The sequence below is a fragment of the Trichosurus vulpecula genome, chromosome 6 (genome assembly GCF_011100635.1).
Source record: "Trichosurus vulpecula isolate mTriVul1 chromosome 6, mTriVul1.pri, whole genome shotgun sequence".
Lineage (NCBI taxonomy): Eukaryota > Metazoa > Chordata > Mammalia > Diprotodontia > Phalangeridae > Trichosurus > Trichosurus vulpecula.
The window spans coordinates 109365707-109378372 of record NC_050578.1 but is presented as its reverse complement, the minus strand read 5'-3'; positions in this window follow the sequence as shown (position 1 = coordinate 109378372).

Sequence of the window (12666 nt, the reverse complement as noted above, 5' to 3'; positions counted from 1 at the left end):
AGCCATGGATTTCACCTTCACTTTGATCCCCAACTACCATCGACTTCAGCACTCCAAGAGGAGGGAAGCCAATCAGTGTTAAGAGCTCAGAAGCAAGTTGGGGGGTGGGAGGAGGGGGAGGAATTGATGAAGAGAGAGTGTGCTCAGGAGAAGCCCTACAAAGAGTTCACAACATTAAAGAAAATAATACTTTTATTGATTCTTCCTTTCTGTAAAGTGTTCACAAGAAAAAAATGGTATTGCCTGAAAGTCATCCACTTGAGCTAGGTATGGCCTAATTTATTTATGTCAAAAAAGCATTTTGCCTTAAAAGAGAAGACTGAGAAGGGTGTAAGGTATTTACATTTTTGGGGGTGAGATTATCCTTTACCATCCATTTGTATGTTTTAAGTTATTGTTATAAAATATAACCTGTATTTTTGAGCCACATACAACTTATGGTTTTGAAGATGGTAATTATGACTGTGCAACTGAAACTTATTTTACCAATTGTTATTGTCTCATTTTGAAAATGTCTCTGAGTAATAAGAGTAAGGATTTCCAGTGACACAATGTTTGAGACTTTGTTTTGGCATTTGATGATAGCTCCCATATTGTCCCAGGTATCACAAATTAGCCCTACTCTGTCGAAATTCCCAAGAACTTTTGCCCCAGTTTACAGTCAGTTACTAATAAAATTAATACCTTTAGACATGCACTTGGCTTTTAAAAAAAGAGAGAGAGAAGAAATAGAACCGGAGAACTGCCAGAGAAGGACAGAGAAGGGAGAGGTTAGACACAGATAGTGGACTTATGTTCCTAAGTAAGGTGGAAACCTCATCCACACTCCTGCATCCCCAATCTTGTGGCCTGAGAGACAATTAACACTGGCAGAGTTACAAAAGGATGCCCAGAGGAGAAACCACCATGCAGTAGAGAAGTTCTCTGCCAGATTTCTAGATTGAGGGGAAGACTTCCTGGATCGAAGAAGAAAGGAGCATCATGTGGAAGAACAAAGCTGCCTCATGATCTTCACTGATTCAAGTCAAGTGAACTATTCTAGCTGATGAAGGGGGCAACTCTAGCCAGCCCAGGTTCTTTCCACTTTCAAGAAACCCTCAACCACAACAGTGCTATACATCTGGAAGACTAAGTCCCTGAGAGATTGGAAGACCATTAGAAAAGGCAGGAGAATTACCTTGACTATAGGCTTATGTTTGAATTTTTTGTGTTTTTCACATCGTGCTGGGTAAAATAAAATCTTCCCTTTACCCAAAGTATTCCTAGCCTGGGTTCTTGCATGAGAATTGAGAGACCTTATCTCTTTTCATGGCAACCTAGACCTAAACTAAATTTTGTGTTTCCAGTGAAAATCCAAGGAGCGGTTAAATGAGCCAATTCTGATATCTCCAGGGAGAAACACTAGATTGGGGCACGAGCCCAAATGTTAGGAGGGAACCCCCTAATTTGAACCCATTCCATATAAACTCAGAACCTTGTTTAGGGAGGATGGGCTCCATATACATTAAGCAAAACTATGTGGGGTTTTGTTCAGTCTGCTTGCACTAAAATTGGCTCAAGTTCATGCTATGAATCACTCCAAGCTTTATATTCCTTCCCCTACCCCCCACCCAAAAAGAACAAATACCATGGGGAAAGCATACCTCAAGAGTCCACAGAGTCTCTTTAAGGTCTGGTACGTTTTGGTCTTGATTCATATTAAAAACAGAATTGTAGAGAATTTGTCTGCTTTTGATTTTAGAAGACAGCTTTTCATTCCTTATTTTTTTTAAAAAAAGGCACCGAAACGCCCAAGTAGCTTTATTAGGACTGTGGGGCCTCGGGGTCCTGATTTGGTGTGGATGAACATTAGGATTACAACAGTACTAATTATACGTTTACTAAGTTCAAAGGCTATAGGAACATTAGCAATTAAGAATCCATGATGAAAGCTGTATACCGTGATAGCATGACTCCCCATCCCTCTCTTAGTCCCTTACAGGTACATTCTTGGTCCCAGTGGCAGCAGTTGGAGAGAACAGTGAAAATCTTGCCATGTCAAAAGCATAATGACCCACTTTCCCAAAAACTTCTTTTGTTCCCCAAATGCTGGATACCACACCAACAAGATCAGGAGGATAGTTGCTTGAGAAATTATCAAAGACACAATTTACCTGAAATTCTGCAACATGGCTCTAGACTTTCTCCCTCCTCTATTTTCCCAATCTTTTTTCTATATGGTTACATTTCCACCATACTGTCACCCAAGGGGGTACTTCTTTATCTTGGTTCTATGTAAACAAGCAGGACTTCATAGGAATCTCATCAAGACCTGACCAAAACCTTCCACAGAGACATTTGAACCTCCCTGGTCAATGAATGCCGAACTCTTCCTTTTCTTTTTCTGTACAAATATCTCATTCACTAGAGAAAAAAAAAAACTACAAGGCATGAAAGGAATGATCAGGCTTACTCTCTATCTGTGGATCAAATCAGGATGGTAATATTTGTATTTATGTTTTTGTTGAGGAAAATCTATGACACAGAGCAGTGCATCACAGATATTTCCACAAATATTGTTCCATAGTTTCATCCGTTGATCAAGCCTCTTATCTTGAAGGACCACTCATAAAGATTGTAAGCCTTTGCTAGACACTTCCAAGAGTCTTCTAGCATCAACAAAACTTCTACCTCTGGTTCTTTGAGTGATTCTTAAGACAGTTGCGTGTGTGTGTGTGTGTGTGTGTGTGTGTGTGTGTGTGTGTGTGTGTCTGGAACATTTGGGAGGCATTTTATGTGGCTGACTTGCCAGTGGGTTGGTCCATCTTCCTGGTCCACATGGATATCAATTCCCTTTAATTGGCTGAAATGAGCACATCTTAAGCAACTTGTAGAAAACATCTCATGGAAATTTTCCTGATTTAAATCATATTGGCCTTTTTTCTAGCATGGAAAAATATGTGTTAATGACAACAATGTTTTATACAAGAAAAATACAAAAAAACTTGAAACTGTATGCTATATAATTATAAAGACCAAGAGATATGAAAATGTCCCTCACTTTCTTCTTTGCAGAAGCAGGAGTTTATGGGTTTGGAACATTGACGGACTTGGTGAATGTTTTGGTTAGTTTTGCTGAACTGCTTTTTTCTCTTTTTTATTCTTAAAAGGAATGGCTCTTTAAGGAGGGTGGAGAGGGATATAGTGCAATATAAAGTTGAAGAAAAAGCAAAATACGTGAATAAGAATGTTTCATAAAAGAGAAAAAAGAGAAGAAAAATATGTGGTAGAACAGCGTGGTGTAGAATCCTAGTCTTAGGATTCACTGAAAGTGTAAGATGCCAAAGGGTTTTGCGAATTGTAAAGTACTTAGAATTGTAAATTGTAAAGTGGAGGATTGTTATAATCATTATTGTGATTAGATGGCCAAAATGCAATATGGAGCAATGAAGACCAAGGCCTGGGTTCAAGGGCTGCCTCCAACATAAACTGTGTGTGACCTTGGCCCAGTGACTTAACCTCTCAGGGCTACAGGCTCCTCTTGGAACTGGTAAATCACAGACAAATTGTCCATCTGCCAGTGTGGAGGGAATTTCCACACCAGGTAGTCCCTCACATCAGTGAAACCACGCCAGACCCCATATGTAATCCCCTCCAAAATTTTAAAGTTAGAAGACTTTATGGAATTTCACTAGTAATCTAGTTTGGCTTTGTCAATTGAGTCTAAGAAAAATGTCATTATCACTGATATGTTCAAATCTTTAAGTGCTTGGAGTTGTTGATGATAAGATGTAATAAAGAAGGAGAAAAATCCCCCAGGTTTCTGGAGTTTTGCTTAATCATGATTAAACATAGCTAAATGCAGCGTGCAATATGTTGAAAGACTCCCTCCCCTCTCCACACTCCATCCACATACAACCCTGGAACTGGATACCACTAGGCTAGGCATGGGTCTTTTTTTTTAAATTATGGAATTTAAATTTATGGAATAAAACAAACATTTCCATAAAAAGATTATTGCACATGAAGCTGTAAATTTATAATATACAACTTGCTATTTCTTTTAAATATATAACAAAGTTATCATGCAAATATCTTTTTTTCCCTTCCATCCCTTTTCCCCTGCCCTAGAGATGGCTACCATTAGACACAAGTTCTTTCTCTGGCTGCAGATAGCTTTTTTCTTCATATGTCCTTTATAGTTAATTTGGGTGTTTGTAATAGTCAAAATAGCTTATTTGCTCAAAGTCATTCTTAAAACGATATTGGTACTACTGTATACAATGTTCATTTCACTCTTCATTATTTCATGCAAGTCTTTCCATGTTTTTCTAAAATCACTGAGCGCATGTTTCTTATAGCACAATAATATTCTAACACTATCACATACCACAACTTGTTCAGCCATTCCCCAAGTGATGGGCATCCCTGAAATTTCCAGTTCTTTGCCACCACAAAGAGCGCTTAGGCATAGGTCTTAATCTTCTGGTGTTCTTAGTTGGCATGTCAATTTGAGAGCCTAAAATAACATTGTAATCTCTTTCTAACTAGCATCAGATGAAAAATATCAAGCTATCTCAAGAAACTAATGGTAAGTTGAAATTCTTAAGGGAAGATGGGCATTTTAACCATGCTTTATTACATGAATGATGCATGACCACAGTGATCTCCTGATCCCTGAGGAAAGCAATGCATCAGTGCATAATTCAGTCTCTCTTGGTCAGAAGTTAGTGGGCCAGTGACATCTAAGTTCAGGATGAGGCCAATGTCTTCATTCTATCTCATTTCTACAATGCAATGATCAAAGGAAAAATCCGAGTCTTTTCCCTGTCTAAGGAAAACCATCTCTCCTTATCAACAAAGGGGAACCAGTTGCTGGAGTGGAATGAGGGGAACCTTGCAGGGCAGAGACCACCTATTTTAGAATTTGGGCTGCAGACAGACAGGAAAGTTGCATGGAGGTCTGCCATGAAATTTAGCTTTTAGGTTAGCAGATTTCAAAGGGATCAGAGAAAGGATAGGTAGTATTATAGGGACTAAATTTTTTTATGTCAAGTTATTCTAGGAGAGATGGAAGTTCTCAAGAGTGTAATTCTGAGGTCACAAAGAAAGAAAATTATAATGAGGAAGGAAAGGGGGAGTTGTCTAAATCAGTTGATATGGATGCAAAGGAAATTCATCAACTAACTGATTTTTAAAAGATATGTGCAGCAGGTGGAAATGAAGGCAGGAAATGGATGATGAATACAATAGGGTGGCATTGGCTTGTAAGAACAGTGTCAGGACTGCTAAAGTTCAGAGTAAACTAAGGCTGGAAAGAAATGCCAAAGACAAAAAAGGTTTGGTTTTTTTTGGTTGTTGTTGTTTAGCTACACTGGAGAAAGAAGATCAAAGAAGACATAGGAATTCTCTTTGGAGTGTGATGATTACTGGCAATAAGGAGAAGGCACATTCATCGTCATTTTCTCTGTCAAGGAAAATTATCTTTTGACTGGAAAGGAGATAGTAAGAGAGCAACTGTTTGCCCTTGATGAGTTCAAGTTAGCAGGGTCCAGATGAACTATAACCTAGAGTACTTAAAGAACTGGCGGATGCTATTGCAGAACCTCTGCCAGTGATTGTTAAAAGATGAGGGATAATGGAAGAGGGACCAGAGGATCTGAGGAAGACAAATGTCTCAATTTTTAAAAAAAAGGAAGAAAGAAAGAGAGAGAGAGAGAGAGAGAGAGAGAGAGAGAGAGAGAGAGAGAGAGAGAAAGGAAAAAAGGAGCACAGCAGTATCTATGAAATATAGGTTGGTGAGCATGACTTTGGTTCCTGTGAAAATATGAGAATACATTATTTAAGGGATGGCTAGTGGACATTTAGAAAAGGAAGCAGTGATCACAAAAAGCCATCGTGGCTTCATCAAAAACAGATTGTGATAGGCTAACCTCATGCCTATTTTTTGACAGGGTTTTCAGACTGGTAGATTAAGGGAATACTATAGATATAGGTTAGCTATATCTCAGCAAAGAATTTGACAAAATCTCTCCTGCTATCCCTGTGGACAAGAAAGAGAGATATGCTCTAGGAGATTGAATAGTCAGGTAGACTGGGATTTTATCAAATGACCAGGCCCAAAGTCATAATTGTTCTAAACCATCCTGGAAGGTAGTGATATCTACTGAAATGGCTCAGAGATCTGTGCTTGGTTCTGTGATGCTTAACATTTTCAGCAACAACTTGGATAAAGGTATAGATGGCACCCTTACGGAATTTTCACAAAGTTGTGAAGTATTTCTAACACATTGTATGACAGAGTTGGTATTCACAAAGATCTTGATAGGCTAGAATATTGGGCCAAATTTCAGAAGATGAAATGTAATACTGATAAATGTCATGTCTTTGTCAGAGGCACAGTTCTAACACCAACACTATCTTAGTTCATGTTTGATATTGGAATGAAATGAGGTACTTGCAAGTCATTGAACAGTTAACAAAAGATTTATTTTGCCCTTGCCCTTACTCAGTAAAACTATACAATATTGACACCCTAGAAGTTAGCTTCTTTAGAACTGTCCTCCCTCATGTCCATATGGAAACTTGTCTAGTCATAAGGGCAAGATATGGTGAAAGAAGTTCATGGTGACATGTGCTCTTCAGAAATCTATCAAGTCTGTGAGACCCAGATTCCTTGTGAACCAGAAGCTGTGCCAGGGAAGCCCAGGACAATCAGCACCCACGGGGCAGCTTTGTCTTTTTGTAGGTAAAGTCACCCCCTGTTTGGACTGGAGGAAAGAAACTGCTTCAGTGAAACATCAATCCTATCAGTCAGACAACTAGCTTCAAAAAGTCTACTTACCAATGCATGATGGGGGCATGTTACAGTTAATATGGTGACACAAAAAGTCTTAGAAGAGTCCAATTCTCCCACATATATTTCAGCAAAGATCTAAAAAAGGCACAAGATTGAATAATGATCAAGAATGAAAAGGGAAACCCTAAGCTCTCTATCCAAACCAGGATTGCACAAAAAAGATGCCCAGAAATCTGCAAACAGAGACAGAGACAGAGACATAGAGGGAGAGAGAGAGACAGAATAAAGAAAAGGAGACAGAGACAGAATCAAACAGAGAGATACAGGCAGAGACGAGAGAGAGAGAGAGAGAGAGAGAGAGAGAGAGAGAGAGAGAGAGAGATCTTATTAAGGAAACCAGCAGAAGTTCAGAAACATAAATCTGAGACATACCAGTTCTAACTGGGGTGTTCAAAGGACTCTGACCAGAAATGGTCTAGATGCCCTAGAAAGCTCCACTAATATGACTTGAACACTCCAGTGGATACTGAAGCCATTAAAACTTTGACCAAGGATGCCTCGGGGACCGATAAGCCCACAGTACTTCAACTTGGGGAAGCCTGGGGGTGGAAGAAGAAGCCAGAAGCCCGCAACTTTAGCCAGAGATGCTCCATGGAAGCTTGAAGCCCACAGCTCTTACTGGAAATGCTGTAGTTGGACCTAAAGCCTGGCAGTTCACTAAGCACAGAAACACCAAGAGAAGAGAAAGCCAGTGGCAGAAGCACCAGAAATCAGGAACAACACCAAACCAGGGCTGATTGCCTCATCCAAGAGTGTGGGAGTAGGGATATCTTGGTTCTGGCACAAAGTCCCAAACCAGGAAGTGAGGCTGCAGATATGAATAAACAGAAGAAAACATCCAACAATGAAAAATTATGATGTATTTAGAGAAGATCAAGAGATAAATACAGAAGTGAGTAACCTCACAATTATAAATATATTCCAAAAGACAGAAAATGGCATGGACATAATTGATTGGGCTGCAAGCTCAGGCCTCATAGTACTGGAGGGAACACTGGCATCATTCCAAAAACCCACTAGCAAGAGTTCTGGGGCTGCCCCTCTCCTGATAAGCCCCTGTGAGGGAATAAAATGCCCAGGCTCCAACAGCATAGTGCCACTCTCCACCCATAGATGGCTCAGCACTGACAGCACATGGGAGGAAGATGAGACTTGTAACTATGTGAGAATGAGTTCTCTCTGTCCTACAGGGATCACCATCCTCTCCCCTTCCCTTGATTACTGCTAGTGTAAGTGTGACTGTGTGTGTGTGTGTGTGTGTGTGTGTGTGTGTGTGTGTACCCCACTGGACTGGACTGCCAGGTCATTCCCACTCCTGTAACTTCTCCTACAATACTAATAAACCATTGTGGTGACCAGCATTCTAGGTACGTCTCCTTTCTTGAGGAATCCAAATCCATTGACTAGTTCACCCAGCTCCATGATTACTGTAAGAAAGGATGGAGGAAATGAAGCAAGAGTTTTAAAAACTCATTAAAATGAAATTATGGGCAAAATAAGAGCTTTGGAGGAAAAAATTGAGAGAACAAGTGGCTTACAACAGAAAGTAGAAAACCTTATCTAAGGAGTGGGTACCCTGAAAAACTGAATGGAGCAAACAAAATTCAATGACTTCATGAAACAACAAGAAATATTAGAACAAAGGCAAAAGATTCTTTAGAAAAATAGAAGAAGATGTCAAGTATCTATTCTCCAAAACAGCATACCTGGAAAACAGGTTAAGGAGAAATAATTAAAGAATCATTGGATTCCCCAAAAACCCTGAAGAAACAAAAGCCCCAGATGTCATATTTCAAGAATCCGTAAAAGAATCTCTTAGAATCATAGGCTAAAGTAAAAAACAGAAAGAATCCAGCAATCATTTCATGAAAGAAACCCCAAATTGAAAACATAATGCAAGATGGAGGTGTGGCTGGAAAACAGTTCATCTGAAAAAAAAAATCTGGGAGTTTTAATGTACTCCAAGTTCCATGAGTCAACAAAGTAATATGGTAGGCAACAAAATAAACAAACAATAACAAAAAAACAAGCAGAAACAATGACCTAATAGGATCTGAGACTGCCTTAAGAATATCATAATGTCCCAAACCAGGGAGGTGATAGCTTTCTGTACCTACCATGGTCAGACCACATCTGGAGCATTGGCTTCTGTTCTCAACATGACATTTTAAGAAAGACATTGAGAAGATGGAGGGTATCTAGGAGAGGGTGGACCTGATGAGGAAACGTCTCAAGATGATAACCATCTGAGATTCTATCGAAGGAATTAAGGACATTTAGCCTAGAGAAGCGAAGATTGTGGAGGGACAAGTATTTGGACGGCTTAGAATTATTCTGTTCAGCTCCAGAGGGCAGAACTTGGAACAATAAGTAGGAGTTACAAAGAGGCAAACTGAAATTTGAGGTTAGAAAAGGTTTTCCCAATACAGATTGGTCTGCCTTGGAAGGTTCCCCCAAATTTGAGGTGTGCTTGTTGGGCATGTTCTATAGAATATTATCACTCAGAGAGGGGCTAGACTGGCACTAGGTGATCTCTGAGAACCCATCAAATGGGGATTTTGTGATTCTATTTTTTGAGTCATAGAATCCACAGTAGGAACACTTTTGCATCGAAGCTTCCCCTCAACTTTAAATGGTGCTGTCTTTGTCAAACTGTGTGCAATCAAATGACTGCAGTCCCACAGCCACATGTGCCCCATCTGGGGTAGATTTGTTTATTACATCTACCAGACGCATGGCTTTATGTTTTGATTTTTCAAGCTTGTTTTGTTTATTTAGGCAGATGTTGCAAATTAGCTATGAAAATATTGCAGATGAGGGAGACAGAATTTTTTTTAGTTGATCTGAGTCTGAAGTGGATTTTATGATGAACCCATAAAGACAGCTCAAACTCAGATCTTTATGCAAATCTCCTGGAAAGATACTGGAGGAAGTTGAAAAGACTTTTGAATGTCATTTTTGCTGCCCTCTGGCATTTAGCAACTCTACTGCACCTTACTGACTTCTCAGAGGTCTGGGAGGCATTGAGCTTAGATTCCTTTCTGACCACAGAAAATGCGAGTCCTTTTGACCTGTTCCTAGCTTTTCCAGTTGTTAGAATAATACAATATTCTTGAAATAGCATTGGTAAGGGATGGCTCTCTGAGTGGAGAGGAGAGAAATGGGAGGAATTGAGGGTATATGGGATATAGATCTTTGGAAGAGATCTCAGAGGGAGATAATTCACAAAAGATAATTCACATATGAGTATGTACTTACTTTCCTGTGCTAGGATTTGGATGCCAAGATTATGATAATAAAGCTGTTCCTCTAGATAGGAGTAAGTCCATGGGGGCCAAAGGTGAGTCAGGTGAGTTGGAGGTGCAGCCAAAGTTAAGCCACCTACAAATGGGATTGGCTGGAGGAAGAAGCAACATTTAAATACAGACTGCCAGTGCCTGCCATTGAGGAGAAGTGGTGGTTTTTGGTGGAGGAGGATGAATTGCCATGTGTGAGTAGAGTTTCTCACTACATCTGTGCTTGACCTTGAACACCACTTCCCTGTTGTGTGGTTTGTCCTTCTTTCTTGAAGAGGACCATGACATCAGGAAGATGATGACATGACTTGCAATTGACTTTGATGTAAGTGAGGAAGGGCTGTGCAAGGTCACTAGCTTCACTTTTTCCTTCAGAGCCAACTGGGTCCAATGGCAAGATATAGATCAGGATGAATGGCGATGGCCCAGGATGCAGTGGGAGACCTTGGATTTTTAAGTTAAGGCCTTTTCAAGTCCTCACTTTGAGTGAGGCAACGCCCATTAAGTGAATATGCCCGTATAAGAAGTGAGTCAAGGGATGGTCCCTTTAATAAAAAAAAAAAATCAAACTGGGAAAGGAAGACCCTCAGGGTTGCTGGCCAAAACACAAACAATTACTATTTATATTCGCTCTGAGCCAGGAGGGCTCAAAAATAACCATTAAGTAGGGCTTGGGCAGGGATTGTCCAATCCATGAGAGCCAGAGTGAATTGGGTTCTAAATCACTAGCATCTAGCAAGCCTTGAGGAGCAATCAGGACTTCCAAAGAGATAAGCCAACAGACAGCAGCCAGTGGGAACTTAGAGCACATACACAGCCAAGATTATAACCAATGGAATGAATCATGAGAAACAAAACCAAAAAAGAAGGGAAAAAAAGAGAGCAAAGAGTTTGCCTCAGTCTGCATTCAGACTCTGTAATTCTTTCTCTGGATGTGGATAGCTTTTTCCAACATGAGTCTTTTGGAGCTGTCTTTCAATCTTATTTTGCTGAGAAGAGCCAAGTCTATCAAAGTTTGTCATCACAGATACCGTGTGTCTGTAATCATGTATAATGTTCTCCTGGTTCTGCTCTCCTCACTCAGCATCAGATCACCTAAGTCTTTCCAGGTTATTATGAAGTCTGTCTGCTCATTTCTTATAGCGCAGTAGTATTCCATTACATTCATATACCACAACTTATTTAGCCATTCCCCAATTGATGGGCATCCCCTTGATTTCCAATTTCTTGCCACCACAAAAAGAGCTGCTATACATATTTTTGTATATACAGGTCACTTTCCCACTTGTGTGATCTCTTTGGGATACAGCCCTAGAAGTGGTATTGCCGGGTCAAAGGGTGTGTGCATCATTATAGCCCTTTGTGTATAGTTACAAATTGCTCTCCAGAATGGCTGGATCAGTTCACAACTCCACCAACAATGTAATAGTGTTCCAATTTTCCCACATCCTCTCCAGCATTTATGATTTTCCTGTTTTGTCATGTTGGCCAATCTGACAGGAGAGATGTGGTACCTAAGAGTTGTTTTGATTTGCATTTCTGTAATCTATAGTGATTTACAGCATTTTTTCACATGACTGCCGATATCTTTAATTTATTGCTCTGAAAACTGCCTGTTCATATTCTTTGATCATTTATCAATTGGGGAATGACTTGATACAATATAATCTTAGGGAAAGACAAGAATCAGCATGTAATGAGCACTGGAATCAGAGATCTGGAGACATTTGAAGTCAGAAACACTGGGCTCTCATCCTGGCCTTATTACTTATCACTGTTATAACCTTACCTAATTCAGTTCCCCTTTATGGAACTCAATTTTTCATCTGAAAATCATGAGGTAGAGCATAGGTTCCCACAGTGAGCAATACTCCCCCCTGGGAGGTGCTGGAAGATCCAGTGCGGAGCAGTAGTAGCCTGATGATGAAATTGTGGGGCATTGAATAAAAATAAAGGGGCAGTGGAAGCATAAGGAAAGAAGAGAAGATAAGAAAAATTTGAAAAACCTTTAGTACATGTTTCATCTGTTGTGTGACAGAGTTAAAGTTGTAATGATTACATTATTTTCCAAATAAACACACAAAATGCAAGTTATAACCAATCAGTGGTCAAGTCCACCAAAGGACTTAACAAGAAAGTGTTGGCAGGCCAGCATGTTGCACATTGTTGGAAAGTCCAGCATGCATTGGCAGGAATATGTGTACATAATGACTTGTTTACAATATGATACTATATTGCATCATCAAAATTTGAATGCAGGAAAAAACCCACAAATTTACAATAAATTATTAAATTTAAGATGCATCATTTTAAAAAAATTATATTCTTTTGAAATGGCACAAGTAAAAAAAACCTTTAAAGAGTTAAAGAAAGTAGATTTTTCTAGGGGGGGGGCACTGAATAATTTTTTTGAAAAAGAGGCAGTGGGCCAAATAAATTTGGGAACCTCTTGGGTAGAAGATGGGGGAAATCATTTACATAGGACCTAATATGTGCCAGATACTGTGCTAAGCACTTTTTTTAAATAAATAT